A 17652-nucleotide genomic window follows, 5' to 3' on the forward strand; every position below is an offset into this window, starting at 1 on the left:
ATATAATAATAATAAAAAATCCCATGGTCTTCTATATAATAATAAAAAATTCCATGGTCTTCTATATAATAATAAAAAATTCCATGGTCTTCTATATAATAATAATAAAAAATCCCATGGTCTTCTATATAATAAAAATAAAATCCCATGGTCTTCTATACAATAATAATAAAAAATCCCATGGTCTTCTATAAAATAATAATAACAAATCCCATGGTCTTCTATATAGTAATAAAAAATCCCATGGTCTTCTATATAATAATAAAAAATTCCATGGTCTTCTATATAATAATAAAAAATTCCATGGTCTTCTATATAATAATAAAAAAACCCATAGTCTTCTATATAATAATAATAAAAAATCACATGGTCTTCTATATAATAATAAAAAAAAATTCCATGGTCTTCTATATAATAATAATATAAAAATCCCATGGTCTTCTATATAATAATAAAAAATTCCATGGTCTTCTATATAATAATAAAAAAATTCCGTGGTCTTCTATATAATAATAATAAAAAATCCCATGGTCTTCTATATAATAAAAAAAAATCGCATGGTCTTCTACATTATAATAAAAAAATTCCATGGTCTTCTATATAATAATAATAAAAAATCCAATGGTCTTCTATATAATAATAATAAAAATCCCATGGTCTTCTATATAATAATAATAACAAATCCCATGGTCTTCTATATAATAATAAAAAAATGCCATGGTCTTCTATATAATAAAAAAAAATCGCATGGTCTTCTACATAATAATAAAAAAATTCCATGGTCTTCTATATAATAATAAAAAATTCCATAGTCTTCTATATAATAATAAAAAACAATCCCATGCTCTTCTATATAATAATAAAAAAATTCCATGGTCTTCTATATAATAATAATAAAAAATTCCATGGTCTTCTATATTATAATAAAAAAAAATTCCATGGTCTCTTATATAATAATAAAAAATCCCATGGTCTTCTATATAATAATAAAAAAATTCCATGGTCTTCAATATAATAATAATAAAAAATCCCATGGTCTTCTATATAATAAAAAAAAATCTCATGGTCTTCTATATAATAATAAAAAATTCCATGGTCTTCTATATAATTATAATAAAAAATCCCATGCTCTTCTATATAATAATAAAAAAATTCCATGGTCTTCTATATAATAATAATAAAAAATTCCATGGTCTTCTATATAATAATAATAAAAAATTCCATGGTCTTCTATATAATAATAAAAAAATTCCATGGTCTTCTATATAATAATAATAAAAAATTCCATGGTCTTCTATATAATAATAAAAAAAAATTCCATGGTCTTCTATATAATAATAAAAAAAATTCCATGGTCTTCTATATAATAATAAAAAAATCCATGGTCTTCTATATAATAATAATAAAAAATTCCATGGTCTTCTATATAATAATAATAAAAAATCCCATCGTCTTCTATATAATAATAATAAAAAATTCCATGGTCTTCTATATAATAATAAACAAAAATTCCATGGTCTTCTATATAATAATAAAAAATCCCATGGTCTTCTATATAATAATAAAAAAAATTCCATGGTCTTCTATATAATACTAATAAAAATTCCCATGGTCTTCTATATAATAAAAAAAAATTCCATGGTCTTCTATATAATAATAAAAAATTCCGTGGTCTTCTATATAATAATAATAAAAAATTCCATGGTCTTCTATATAATAAAAAAAAAATTCCATGGTCTTCTTTATAATAATAAAAAATTCCATGGTCTTCTATATAATAATAATAAATTATCGAATGGTCTTCTATATAATAATAATAAAAAATCCCATGGTCTTCTATATAATAATTATAACAAATCCCATGGTCTTCTATATAATAATAAAAAATCCCATGGTCTTCTATATAATAATAATAAAAATTCCAATGGTTTCTATATAATAATAATAACAAATCCCATGGTCTTCTATATAATAATAAAAAATTCCATGGTCTTCTATATAATAATAAAAAATCCCATGGTCTTTTATATAATAATAATAAAAAATTCCATGGTCTTCTATATAATAATAATAAATCCCATTGTCTTCTATATAATCATAAAAAAAATCCCATGGTCTTCTATATAATAATAAAAAATCCTATGGTCTTCTATATAATAATAAAAAAAATCCCATGGTCTTCTATATAATAATAAAAAATCCCATAGTCTTCTATATAATAATAATAAAAATCCCATGGTCTTCTATATAATAATAAAAAAAAATTCCATGGTCTTCTATATAATAATGAAAAAATTCCATGGTATTCTATATAATAATAATAAAAAATCCCATGGTCTTCTATATAATAATAAAAAAAAATTCCATGGTCTTCTATATAATAATAAACAAAAATTCCATGGTCTTCTATATAATAATAAAAAGATTCCATGGTCTTCTATATAATAATATAAAAAAATTCCATGGTCTTCTATATAATAATAAAAAAATTCCATGGTCTTCTATATAATAATAAAAAAATTCCATGGTCTTCTATATAATAATAAAAAAATTCCATGGTCTTCTATATAATAATAAAAAAATTCCATGGTCTTCTATATAATAAAAAAAAAATTCCATGGTCTTCTATATAATAATGAAAAAATTCCATGGTCTTTTATATAATAATAAAAAAAAATTCCATGGTCTTCTATATAATAATAAAAAATTCCATTGTCTTCTATATAATAATAAAAAAATTCCATGGTCTTCTATATAATAATAAAAAAATTCCATGGTCTTCTATATAATAATAAAAAATTCTATGGTCTTCTATATAATAATAAACAAAAATTCCATGGTCTTCTATATGATAATAAAAAAAAATCTCATGGTCGTCTATATAATAATAAAAAAAATCCATGGTCTTCTATATAATAATAAAACAAAATTTAATGGTCCTCTATATAATAATAAAAAAAAAATCTCATGGTCTTCTATATAATAATAAAAAAAAAATTCCATGGTCTTCTATATAATAATAAAAATATTCCATGGTCTTCTATATAATAATAAAAAAATTCCATGGTCTTCTATATAATAATAAAAAAATTCCATGGTCTTCTATGTAATAATAAAAAAATCTCATGGTCTTCTATATAATAATAAAAAAAAATTCCATGGTCTTCTATATAATAATAAAAAAATGCCATGGTCTTCTATATAATAATAAAAAAAATCTCATGGTCTTCTATATAATAATAAAAAAATTCCATGGTATTCTATATAATTATAATAAAAAATCCCATGCTCTTCTATATAATAATAAAAAATTCCATGGTATTCTATATAATAATAAAAAAAAATTCCATGGTCTTCTATATAATAATAAAAAAATTCCATGGTATTCTATATAATAATAAAAGAAATTCCATGGTATTCTATATAATAATAAAAAAAATGCCATGGTCTTCTATATAATAATAAAAAAATTCCATGGTCTTCTATATAATAATAAAAAAATTCCATGGTCTTCTATGTAATAATAAAAAAATCTCATGGTCTTCTATATAATAATAAAAAAAAATTCCCTGGACTTCTATACAATAATATAAAAATTCCATGGTCTTCTATATAATAATAAAAAATCCCATGGTCTTCTATATAATAATAAAAAAATTCCATGGTCTTCTATATAATAATAAAAAAATTCCGTGGACGTGTATGTTTGAAAGCAGCATAAACAAGGAGGATTCTGACAACCTGGGTGTGCCAAGTTCGAATTCAGTTTGTGCCACAAAAATATTTTCACTTAGAGATGTTGGCAACCTTCATGTTATTCATCTCGTAAGTATACGTTGTTTGTCTTGAAAGAATTCTAACTAGAAAGACATCGGGGAAAAGAATGCTAACAAATAATCATCTGAATGATACAAAGATATATGAATGATGCTAACAACAACAACAACAACAGTAGTAGCAGCAGCAGCAGCAGCAGTAGCAGCACTAATAGCGGTTTAACAAAGTAACAGACAGTGTTTTGGATTTCGTCTCCATCCGAATAAAAAACCTTATCTCACTACTTATTGGTTCTGTTTCAGGAGAGAATATCTGAGCCTAGAGTCACCCGGCAGCAATGAAAGTTCAGAAATCAATGAAAATTCGGCCAAATATCGTCCAATTAATGAAAATATACAGCATAATCACGTTAACACACCGGATCTAGTTAGATCACCGAAGTTAAGCAACGTTGAGCCTTGCCAATACCAGATGGGTGACCACTTGCCAATATCAGGCACTGTATGTAGGAGGACGTCGGCACCTCCCCGCAAGAACTGCAAAAACGTGATGTTATTATTTTCCTTCACATGAAGTAATATACATGCGACTGGGGACCGTTTGTGAATTACACAATCCCTTGACACTTCCTCTTTTGGGGGAAGCCAGTTCAACATGCCTACGATTAATGTCGCTGGTGTAGCAATTAACAAAAATGTCATGAAAACAGAAAGGCACCAATTAAAAAATTTCAAACTCTTGCCATATCAAAGGTGCATATACGAAAACTTAATTGATTTTCTTAATTTACTTTCCCTACAAATTTATAAATCATGTTTAAATTATAAATTAGGCAGAATTAGATATCAGATCATCTGCAAAAGAATTTTAGATATAAAAAAAGAGTAAGGATTATTTTGGAAAAAAAAAAGATTAACTAAAGAATAGTATTGTCCGAGAAAAACTATGATCGAGGATCGATTAATAATCCTTACGACAGAGCTGCTGTTTAATAATATTAACTAAAAATCATTTTAAACAAAAAGTGCTTGTTGGATAACCGGTAGTCTGTTAAACAGATGAAGAAGAGAAAGTCGATGTGAAAAAACTGCCGCAAACCCGAATCCTGTTTGTTCAGTTGTAAATTAATTTAATTAAATAATAAAATCATTCTTTTTAAAAGAATAAGAACAAAATGTTTTACTAAGGAATGCAATATTGGAAACGATAAATGAATTCCACAGAGTCCTCCAGGATAAGAAATCTGATTCAGCTCCGCGAAGGACGTGCTATACGGTACACGTTCTGTAGAGCAACATTAGCTCTTTTTATTACTGTCCTGGTAGTTCGTAGATTTTACTTTTGGCAGCTGAGGACATCCTCAATGGTTTTACATAGTTCTTCCTTCAGGGATAATTTCTCCTCATCCAGTTCCGGCAGTTTCTGAAGTGATGGTGCTGGTATAGGTGTTAATATTCTACTCGCTGATGGTCTTTGGGAAGAACCAACGTCCAGTGAGAGAGTGTTTTGGATTGTTTCATTGTTATCTGTTGGTGAGAGTGAAAAACCAGCAGGAAAGTCATTCAACAAAGACGATCTTGGTGTTAAAATGAATCCATGTAAAATTGTCATGAGGACAGACAGTCTGGATAGATTAACAAATGAATGGAGTTGTGGATGTGCTTGTCTTTCTGAGATGTTGCATTGGTCAGTTATGAGAATTTCGATCGCATTTTTTAACGGATATTTGTTTCATGTATTCCATGTCGACCTCATTAAAATCTATGGTTAAACTAACAATCTCTCGAGTAAATTCGACATTCTGTTGTCAAAACTTACAACTCAAAAACTTAACACTTTGTTGTCAAAACTTACAATTACATAACTTACAACTTCAAAACTTGACACTCTGTTGTCAAAACTTACAACTCCAAAACTTGACACTCTATTGTCAAAACTTACAACTTCGAAACTGGACACTCTGTTGTCAAAGCTTAAAACTCCAAAAGTTGACACTGTTGTCAAGACTTACAACTCCAAAACTTGACACTCTTTCAAGTAAACTTTTCTTTTTTTTACATGGGGGTCACCACTTTCAAGTCCCGGAGGCCACTCAGGGATAAGGGTTATTGCGTGTACAGTAATCAGTGAGATAGTATTGTAGTAATCATTAGTATTGGAGATTTGATAGAGTGTCTTATTTAAAGGGCGATTTGTCAGGAGTTTGTTTATGTTGAACTTAAAGACGTCCAAGTTGTAGTCAGCTGGGAAGCAGGCAAACGGAAGAGAGTTCCACAGTCGTGCACTTCTAAGAAAGAAGCTTTGCTCATGGAATCTACGTTTGGATTTAGGCACAGATAAAGAGTGGGAAAAATTATTGACAGTAGTTTCAGCTAGATGGGTGTTTCTCGTGAAAGATTGGTGAGGGGGGGTGAGAGATTGGAGTTCAGACGAGCACTTGCCATGAAAATAACGATAAAATAAAGACAGGCTCGCAACGTCTCTTCTGTGGGAGAGAGGCTGCAGGGAAGAGAAAAGGACATCCCCCACTAAACCACGAAGTCTATTTTGTATTCTGTCAAGGCAGGATAGGCTATTTTTAGCAGTTCCTGCCCAGATGTGGCAGCAGTACTCCATCCTTGGACGTACTTGGCTTTTATACAGATAGAGAATTGCATCAGTAGTGAGATATCTTCTGGCGTGGTAGAAGTATCCCAAAATTTTCCCAGCGTCCTTCGCAACAGACCTGATGTATGTGTTCCATTTCAGATCAGGAGTAAAGGTCAAGCCCAGAAGCTTGTCAAAACATGGAGCCTCCCCAAGACGAGAGCCATCCATTTCAATTGATGCCAGACGGGGATCAGAGCGTTTATGATGTAAAGATAGAAGCTTGGTTTTGGATGCATTAAAAGTGACCAGTCACCTCTTCCCCCACTGTACCACGCACTCAAGATAAGAGGAGAGAGAATTAGAGAGAACTTTGTCATTTACGGCCTTTGATGTGTTGCCATAGATGGTCGTGTCATCAGCATAGATGTCAATGAATGATTTAAGTATGTGTTTAGGGAGATCATTGATGTAGATCAGGAAGAGAGTCGGGCCCAGGATGGACCCCTGAGGGACTCCAGCATTAATACTGTGGGCCTCTGATTTCTGCCTATCAACTACTACTCTTATGAACCTATCGGAGAGAAATGATTTAATGATTGAGAAAACATTTCCAGTGATACCATAGCTGGAAATCTTGTGAAGTAGGCCCTTATGCCATACCTTATCGAAGGCCTTCGATATGTCAAGAGCAATTGCCCTAGAAAGGAAGCCTTTGTCAAGAGATTCACTAATCCTATGAAATATAATCTTAGCACATCTGCTGTAGATCTAGCAGAACGGAAACCATATTGCATGTCACTAAGAAGGTTGTTTCTGTTGAGGTGGTTGACTACTTCTTTATTTAATATGGATTCCAACAACTTACTCATGACACACAGGAGACTTATTAGTCTGTAGTGAGAGGGAGATGACTTTTCACCTGAATTCTTAAATATGGAGCATACTTATGAGGTTTTCCAAGGTGTTGGAAAGCACTTCTCCTTAAGGAAACGCTTAAACAGTTTTGTAAGTATGGGGGAAAGTTCTGGTTGGAGCTTTTTCAGCACTATAACTGGAATGCTGTCAGGGTCAGTTGCTTTACTGGAATCAAGATTCTTGATTAGCTTGGCGACCACACGCACAGATATTTGTATGTTGCATAGCGTGTTATCTGTTATAGGAGGAAATACAGGGAGTTGATGGTCATTGTCGCATAGGGTAGAATTAGCTGCAAAATTCTTGGCAAATAGTCTGGCCTTGTCTGATGCTGCATGCTTCTATTCAAGATCCTGTTTGCTATTTGCTAGAACTGGTGGGAACCAAGCCGCTGATCAGCTACTTTGGATTTAACGGACTGAGCATATAGCTCTCTTGCATTTTTTATTACTCTTTTACAGTGGTTGCTGGCAGTCCTGAAACCAGCTTTAGTCTCAGTACATCTATTACGTTGTTAGCTATGGAAAAAGTGATTTCTGTGCGCAATGGCAGCAACACATTCAGGGGAGAACCATGGCTTGCTGCTAGGTTTTTATTGGAATTTTTTGGATGGTATGAATCGATCTATGCCTACAATTAACCATGCGGTCAGGTCTGATACTATAGAGGACACATCCTTTTTAAACATGGAATGCAGAGGTAGATCAGATATGAATGTACGGAAGCTATCCCAGTCGGCCATAGTGTATCGATATACAGTACAGTGGAGAGGTACGTCTGAAGACTTATTACATTTCATTTTTATCTTAACTGCTACAACAGAGTGGTCAGAGGATCCCAGAGGAGATAGAATGGAACATGAACATAGCTCAGGGGAAGTTGTGAGGAAAAGGTCTAGAAGGCTTGCATACTGACCGGTAGTATCGGGCACACAGGTGGGTTTAGGACAGCTTCCTTAGTGGTTAATCTGAGTGAGGTCATAAGCAGTGGCAAAATCATGACAAAACCTCCCCCCATCATCGGTTTTATTTGAGTGGGTCAGCCATTCCACATTATGGACATTTAAGTCACTGCAAATGTGAATGTTAGCCGAAGGATGAGCAGACAGGATGTGGTCAATTACAGATAGTAACCCCACTTTTGTGGGGGCGATAGGGGGCAAATATAAATGCAGTGGTGTAAGCTAGTACAACCCGGAAGCATGTATAAGGTAAATTAGGATCTTCACTGGAGATATCCCTACCACATGGAAACTATCTTTGATGTAGGCACATATTCCATGCCCATGGCGATCTTGGGGATCAGATTTAGATGTTAAGTTAGAGTATCCTTTAATTATGAATTCGTCTAGAGAAGTGGTTGGTCCTATGCCAGTTTCACTTAGAAAGAATATGTCCGGTTTCGTCTCCTGTAATTGTGTTTCAACCTCTGGAAGGTTGGAATGTGAACCCCTGATGTTGGAGAAGGAGACCTGGTAGTAGGGGTCTACGTTGGAGGTTCTAGGTTTATTCGTGTTTTTTTTTTTTTTAGATTTGTCATGTTGAGGTTTTGGGATTTGTGGAGCAGGTCGATAGACTTGGGTTAAAGCAGAACAGAGAGGGAAAGTAAGAGAGAAAAAGACAAGAATTTTTTTTTTCTTGTAGCACACGATAAGGTAAAGCCATAACAATTTCCCACTAGTATGGCATCGAGAGGCCCTACCAGAATCTACTGTATGGTCCAGAATCCATTCACCAAATGGCAATACAGCAGCCCCGGTACTTTGCACCGGCTGATAGGACAGCTTCCTTAGTGGTTAATCCAAGGTTCGGGTCCCTGACTATCAGGCGGGTAATGTTAGCCCAGATGAAACGTTTACCTTCAGCACCCTTACTAGTGACATGACCATAGAAACCGAAATTTTCTGACATCTCAGGCTACTCTTTATAAAGTACTACCGACCTGGAAAGCAGCTTTTTCTTCACCCTTTGTCAGAAAAATCACTCATTGGAAATGAGAACTGAAGGACAAAAAAGGAGAAGCGAGAGTTACTGGAGCTGCCGATAACACATCCACATGCATTATCTACTCTCCAAAAAAAAATGGTGATAAGGACTTATTAATAGTCCGTTGCCCCATTCCCAGCTTAGGGTAGTACTTGAAGATAGTCTCCCCTCCCATGTTAATGCATAGATACTTTTTGCCTTTATCTCATGCGAGAATGTTCGACCATTCCATCTCCACCCCATAATAAATATGCTATAATGGAACTTTTATCAAATTGAAAAAGTCTGGTTATTTTTTATTCGTTTAAAAATCTGGTTAAGAAGTAATACCTTTAGGGTTACGTATTAACTTTAGACTAGCTAGAAGTAATGCATACTTTAGAAGAAAAAAAAGTCGCGTTTTTGAGTTCAGATAGCATGCAAATATAATTTGGGAAATGTTCAATTTAGACTTATTTTTTTCTCTCGTTTTAAATATAAGAAAAAGTATTGGTTAATAATAGTATATTTGACAAAAAAGATTTAGGAAAAAGATAAAAAGAAAACAAGACAAAAATTCAGGATTAAAGTCAAACCTGGAATAAGGAAAAAGAAGAAGAAAAGCAAAACATGTTAGTGTTTTAGATTAGTAGACTTCAAAACTTGCACACAACTACGTCTTCTTCCAACTCGCTGCCCTGTTCGCTTCATGTCCGTTTTTATTCACCTGTCTTATTTGCATAGAAACGGCGTCGTTCAAGTGACTGTCAGCCATAAAACCAACTGAGTGTCGCCATTTTAGCCTTTCTTTCCTTTTTTTCTTTTTTTTATGTTGAACGACCGCCCTTTTGAAGCGCGCTCACATGCTAGCTAAGTTATGATTTTCCCTATAAAACCCTTCAGACAATTGTGTCACTGTCAGTTTATTGGGGGTGGAGGGAATATTTCATTTCCCTGGACAGAATTGGAATAATATTTCCGTCTAAGTCTCTGTCCTTTGTTTTTGTTTGGTATATTTTGTTTGGGCATGTTCCATAGCTCATAGCAATGTCTATTTTTGCTCCCTTTCCCATCTAAACTCTTGCCTCCGTATACTCTCTTTTTTCTTTGATAGGAAAATAGTTATTTCCTGCCTTCTTTAAGGCTGCGTTTTATTAAGGTTGATTTCCCCTCCTATTGTGTATATTTCCATCTGAGAAACCATTAATCTTAGACAGGAAACCGATGTCTATTGCTCTTCGGGGAGGTCGGTTTCTTTTATTTTATCGGTCAGGATTTGGTTGTTTGTTTTGCTCCACTTTTCAAACTAAGCATTGGTAGAAAAATAGCAGCAACTACTTTTGAGCAACAGTCAATGGCCTTGTTTTAAAGCTTCTTATTTTTTGTTGGTCAAAATGATGGAGATAGAGGGTAACGACCACAGGCACACGAGAAAGAACTACACGTCGCCCAGCCACCGCAACAACAGGCCTATCCACGTCTACCTCCTCTGTCATGAGAGATCGCGCCCTAATAAGAATCTGTTCCAGGGTCATGTGATCTATCCGTGAGGACCCATGCAATTATTGTCTAACCAAATCGGTCCTGACACGAAAGTGCAACTGAGCCATTGGTTAGGGGGTTATCTTCGATTAGACATGCCAGGTCTTGTAGGTCACCTAAGTATTTGTCCACAGTTTCCCTGCGATGCATACAATGAAAGACAAATTGCCAAATGCAACAAAAGTGTCCATCACAAAAACCACGAGTAGGGCTTGTTTCACTTGTTTCACTTGCTTTAAATTCATTCTCTTGTGGCTGCTTAACTGTCGGAATACTGATAAAGACTTGCCTCTCAGCCTGAGTGGTAAAACACGCTCGATGTTTTCCCAGCAGCTCCACATTCACATATTCTGTGATCGGATGAGACACCATAGAATTGAGGAATCAGTTGAATATTAAATGCTTTGATCGCCATTTGCGTTTGGTTATTCGTTTGGCAAAATAGCTTGCTCTATAAGGTTTGGAAAATTATAGCTTACAGCACCAGAAGTTTTTGCAAGTGAGATTTTTTTTCTCGGTCACCGTTTTTTTATACGCATGCGCATTTTACTGATGGATGTTTATCCATCAAGCATAAACAAAATACTGCACTTTTTCCTTTCGAACTATGTTCCTTTTATGTTCATTAAATATCGCCACTTAACGTAACTTATCACGCCCTTCTCTAAAAAAAACAAAAAAAAAACACACCACACTTCTTGTGTCTTCTTCTTCTTCTTCTTTTCTGGCTTCCACATGCCAGTTACAGAGAGAGAGAGAGAGAGAGTGTGTGTGTGTGTGAGAGAGAGAGAGAGAGAGAGAGAGAGAGAGAGAGAACACCTTCTGTTTCTTGGAGATCAGATAGTTTTTGGCATTACTACTACAAAAATTGTTAAAAAAACATCCGTATAGGATATATTTCTTACTCTTATGGCTTGTCAGCCCAACTGGTCTTCAAACTACAGGCCTATGCATGGTTCAACAAGTCTGTTTATGTTCTTGCATCATTTGCACGCTAACTAATAATAAGGATGGAATACTGTTGCCACATCTGGGCAGGAGCTGCTAGAAAGGACTTGGCCTGCCTTGATAGAGTTCAAAATAGACTTTGTAGCCTCGTAGGAGATGTCCTTTTCTCTTCCTTGCAACCTCTATCTCACAGAAGAGATGTTGCGAGTTTGTCTCTGATGTATCGTTATTTTCATGGAAAGTGTTCGACTGAGCTTCAATCTATGGTCCCCCCTCGCCAAACTTTCACAAGAAACACTCGTCTAGCTGTAAACACTATCAATAATTCCCCCCACTCTTTATCTGTGCCTAAACCTAAACGTAGATTCCATGAACAAAGCTTCTTTCTTAGAACTGCACGCCTGTGGAATTGTCTTCCGTTTTCCTGCATTCCGGCTGACTACAATATGGTTGTGTTCAAGTCTAACGTAAATAAGTTCTTGATGAGCCGTTCCATATAAGTTATCAAATTTACCAAATTTTCATTACTAATGATTACTATATTGCCCAATTTCTACTGTACACTCTTTAACCCTTATCCTTGAGTGGCCTCTTGGCCTTGATAATGTGGTGATGCCTATGTAAAAAAAAAAAAAAAAAAAACTTCCGCCGCGTGTGGGTTTCATGATTAAAAATTTGTTTATTACTTAAGAAAATTCTGGCGGTTAAGGGTCAACATCACTTTGATAAGCATAAATAACAGAAAACCGGTATTTAGCAACTGATTCGGCGTATTGTGCGACAGATCTGCCGCGGAAGACGCGCAGAATTTTGTCTACACTCTTTAATCCGTGTGTACACAATGACCGCTCGAATCAATAGAGATTAAAAATTAATTGATCGTTCTTTCTTAGCTGACTTCATAGACGGTAGTTATGAAACAAAACAATTTTATGTCCGTAAAGATAATTATATCTCATTGTTTGTTTTCATAAAATTAAATATATCTCTTAATTAAGCGATAATTTACTGATATGAAAATGAGAAATAGAAGCGGTCAAAAACATAACGTGGGTCACTGAAAACAACGAAGACTTATTGTCTTATGTCAGCGTTTTACTTTCTTTTTCCAATCGATATATTTATATAGCAATTTACTTATCTATAACAATATGTGTATATCTAATTAACTATGAATTATTAATCCGTGTTATTCTATTTTCATTCATCCTCGTTATTCCATGTGTAACGATATGCATGTGTTAAAGTCCATTCTCCAACACACAGCAGCCATATTGACTATGTTGTGTTATCGGTAATAACAGTAGGTTTAACTATAAAGGGGAAAAGGCAATGATAAATAAACTATAATTTGTGTTATGGGAAAACTATGCTTATTCAATTATATTTCACCTTTTATTGATACGAATCCTTTACTTTATGAAGCGCGATGTAAATGCAGTGTATATATACAAATAAATGACAAAAACAACCTATACTTCAAATTACAAGATGTTGTCCATCTTACTGTTATTTTCTGTCGGCATGTTAAAATGTTCAATTCTTGACAGTGCCTGTTTCGTAGCACAGAAACATTCATATAATTATTATGTCAATTTGGGAATATTTTCCGCCCTGGCTCGTCAAAAAAATAAAGACTCATCGATTTTAAAAGAAAATAAAAAGAATATGGTCATGATTACATAAATCTGAAAAGATCGGCAGAGTAGTTGCAATTGTGTTTTATGATATTTACTCCATATGCTAAAAAAATTAACAGATAATTTTTTTTTTGTTTTTACATTATTGAATCATCAAATGTTCAAAACAACAAAATTTATTCTTTAATCCATGGAGTTTCGAACATTTGTACTTCTCTCATCAGCGGTAATGAATAGTAGTTTTGCAGAAACATTTGTGAAACAATATAAAAATTGAAAACTTGAGTCACGGAATCTGATTGTGGGAGTGTCAAAGAAGGTATTAGGCACAAAGGTCGCAAAGTCGGATTAAAAAGCCAGCGTCCCCAAGGAGGAGCACTCTGGCTTGCAAAAATTGCCTGGGCAGTCCTGTCGGCATTTGCCGGTAGAGGCGCCTCAGACAATTAGTGATAAACTAACTTCTCAGAAAGAGAAAAAACCTGCGGGGGGTGGGGGATTGGATGTCTTAGAATTGCACTGGACCAGCAACATACCACAATGCAATCAAAAGGGGAAAACATTGGCGAAATGGCTTAGACTCTATTGATTTTGGTGTCGAGAAAAAAATCCCAGTGATGCCGAGGTGCCAGGTAAGTAAGCAGCCAAAATCCAGTGTCTATTGATTGGTCAAGAATCCAATCAAAATGGATCATTTGGGAAATTCAAGACAGATAATTCATCGTCATAACGAACAACTTTATTAAGTCACTAATTATCAACTTCATTAACTCATTAACCAATCAACTTGAACAGATTCAATCACTTACACAATTAAGTGCACTCACTTATCAATTCATCACTTTGCCATAAAAATACTGACTCAACCTGTTTCTTTTTGATTTCCAATCAAAACAGTTTATAGCTTACATTATTCCTTTCAATACTTCTATCAGCTGTGCGTCTCTATTGTGCTTCTTAGGCCTAACATGAATCAATAAGTTTCATCTTAAGAAATTCAACTATGTTTCCTGACTTTCCCCACAAGCTTCCACCATTCAAAGTGTGCTATCTTAAAATCAACACATTTTACTTGTGAAACCATTTTATAAATTGAGATGAAATTTTTAAAGACCGGATGTTAGGATGCCTTTTCCTAACAATAACTCACTGAAATGATAGGGGGCCAATGCTTTTATTGAGACATCTTTTTTTATGGGGGAGGGGAATCGCTCTAGACAAAGTGTAAAGCCACTTAATGTAAGCAGCTAACAAGAACCAAAGATGATTATCACAAAAACAGGACATGTCTATTGATTTTAGCCTTCAAAAGACAAAGGTTATAAGTAGGGAGAAAGCAGTGAGCAGGAAGAGAGTTCCACAAGTCTGCACTTCCAAGAAAGAAACTACTGAAATAGAAAGCTGTATTACAATGAAGTATTAAAATAACGAATTGATGAAGACCACTAGACCAGCAAGTCAAACGAGCTGGAACAAAGAAAGCAGGGAATATATTAGACAATTCTGTAGAACACATGCCATAATAGTATTTTTAGAAAAGACTGAGACTAGCAACATCACGTACGTGAGAGAGAGGTTGCAAAGAAGAAGGATAGGGTGGGGCTAATCAAATCTATAAGTGATTGTCCACCAAGACTAAACAGCAAAACACTTGCCCTTTTTTTCCACAGCAAAGACTTTCTTTTCACTAACCTTACTAATTAATGTAATAAGTCTTTCATAAAACTGGTCATGGCCATTCAAATTACATTGTAGTGCATAAGCAGATGTCGAAGTTTTATCACCAAATTCAATTGTATAATTTGATTACTTCAATCACTGTATCTACCCATTTCTCTGCAATAAAAATATCAACGTTGCATTTTCCCTTTTCATTTCCAATCCAATGCAGCTTATACCTCGTATTCTTTCTGATGTAGTCTCGTAAGAATCCGGAAAAAATTTACAACTCAGGAATTAGTGGAAACAAAACATTTTGAACAGAAAAGGCAAATACAATAAAGAAACAGTGTGGGTTTACAGCAGACCGACGCAAGACTCATGCACAATCACCAAGAGACATATTTTCCTGATCTTTATATCAGGTTGATAAAAAAGTTCTTGCAGTTTTTAACTTTTAAATTCAGATGAACATATCTCAGCCCCAACCCAAATTTATTGATAAAAATAAACGCCATCAGAATCAACACATTTTTGCAAATGCAAAACATGTGCATTTATGTCAGTAATGTAAAACTCTTGTATTCTGGTAGCGATGAAGTCGCTGAAGGTGTTTTGATATTGCTTAGGTTTTTTAAGTATTTCTTACGCAGAAAGATTTTGAGAGACTTAAAGTCGTAGTCGGTAGGTGAGAGGTTTCAAGAGTATGGCAGATGTGGTAGATTTTAGTAGTCCAATTCGTTTAACTTCTGCAGCATCAGTTTAATAACGTGCGGTCGAGTAGTTCATCCATTTATTGGCAGTACTTCTCCATCATAATGGTTTCGCATGCATTCAAAAACCTGTAATACCAAACAGTATGCATGACCTTCTTTTTGTGCAACTCTGGTTTGGGAAGTGTCATGGAGCTTCATCAGTATCTAACCACTGAGCTGAGTGTCAGGGGTTGTCATAAAGAACCCACTTTTCATCGCAAATTACAACCCAGTCGAAAAACGGGTTGTTCTTGTTGCATAAAAGAAGAAAAGATGACACTTCATAACGACGTTTCTTTTGGTTGTCATCAATTTGTGAGGCATCCATTTATCAAATTGTTTTGTTTTTGTTTTTTTTCCAATCGCTCTCCAGTGGTTCGAAATCGTTGTATACATTATGCCAGAATCAGAAGCAAATTCTTGAATAGTTATGCGTGGATTGACTTTGACTAAGACTTTTAATTCATAGTTGTTAACATCCGATGGCCGATCACCACACTCATCATCTTCAAGACTCTCATTGCCACCACGAAATTTCTTAAACCACTATTATGCAGTGCGTTCAGTAGTGGTTCCTAAGCCAAACACTTTGTTGATATCGCAAGCTGTTTCAGAAACTTTTTGGCCTGGTTTGAATTAAAATTTTAAAAATTGTGTGAATATGCTTTTTTCCCCCATCTTTTGTTCATCGTTCTGAAAAAAAAAAACATAATTGTTTTAAAACGATTGTAATTTAAATGATTAGATAAAGCGAAAAACGCTCTTACAAATGATATATAAAGCAAAGGTATTATAACAAATACTTACTTTTACTTAAAAATCCATCATTTGAAATCAAAATTTTAAATTTTCTGCAGAATTTTTTCTCAACATGATATACATATATATATATATATACATACATACATATATATATACATATATGTGTATATATATATGTATACACACATATATATATATATATATACATATATGTGTATGTATATATATGTATGTGTATACACACACACACATATATATATATACATATATGTATATATATATATGTATACACGCATATATATATACATATATGTGTATATATATATGTATGCAAACACATATATATATACATATATGTGTATATATATGTATACACACATATATATATGCATATATGTGTATATATATATGTATACACACATATATATATACATATATGTGTATATATATACATATATGTATACACACATATATATATATACATATATGTGTGTGTATATATATATATATATAAATAAATATATATATGCATGCATGTATGTGTATATCTATATTTTTATATATATACATATATGAGCAAACAGTTAATAAAATATGTTAAAATCACTTTGAAATGAGTTAAAAACATATTTAATTTGAATAGGAAACACTAGATAAATGGATAGTCCTTAATCCGCGGAGTTTCGAAGAAATACTTTCGAAAGTATTTCTTCGAAACTCCGCGGATTAAGGACTATCCATTTATCTAGTGTTTTCTATTCCGATTAAATATGTTTTTAACTCATTTCAAAGTGATTTTAACATATTTTATTAACTGTTTGCTCATATTATAAGCTCTATTTCCTATTTGGTTTTATCGAGCTTTTACATCTGGCTGAGATAATTTTATAAATATTAATTCTTTAATATTTATAATATACTTTAATTTTACCATCTTGGATCATTTTGGAAAAATTTAATTGTAATTTTTATTTTATATATACATATATGTATACACACACACACACATATATATATATATATACATATGTATATATATACATATATACATATGTGTATACATATATATACATATATATACATATATGTATACATATATATGTA

This window comes from Euprymna scolopes, chromosome 13, assembly GCF_053919585.1.
Source record: "Euprymna scolopes isolate OS-2025 chromosome 13, ASM5391958v1, whole genome shotgun sequence".
Taxonomy (NCBI): Eukaryota; Metazoa; Mollusca; class Cephalopoda; order Sepiida; family Sepiolidae; genus Euprymna; species Euprymna scolopes.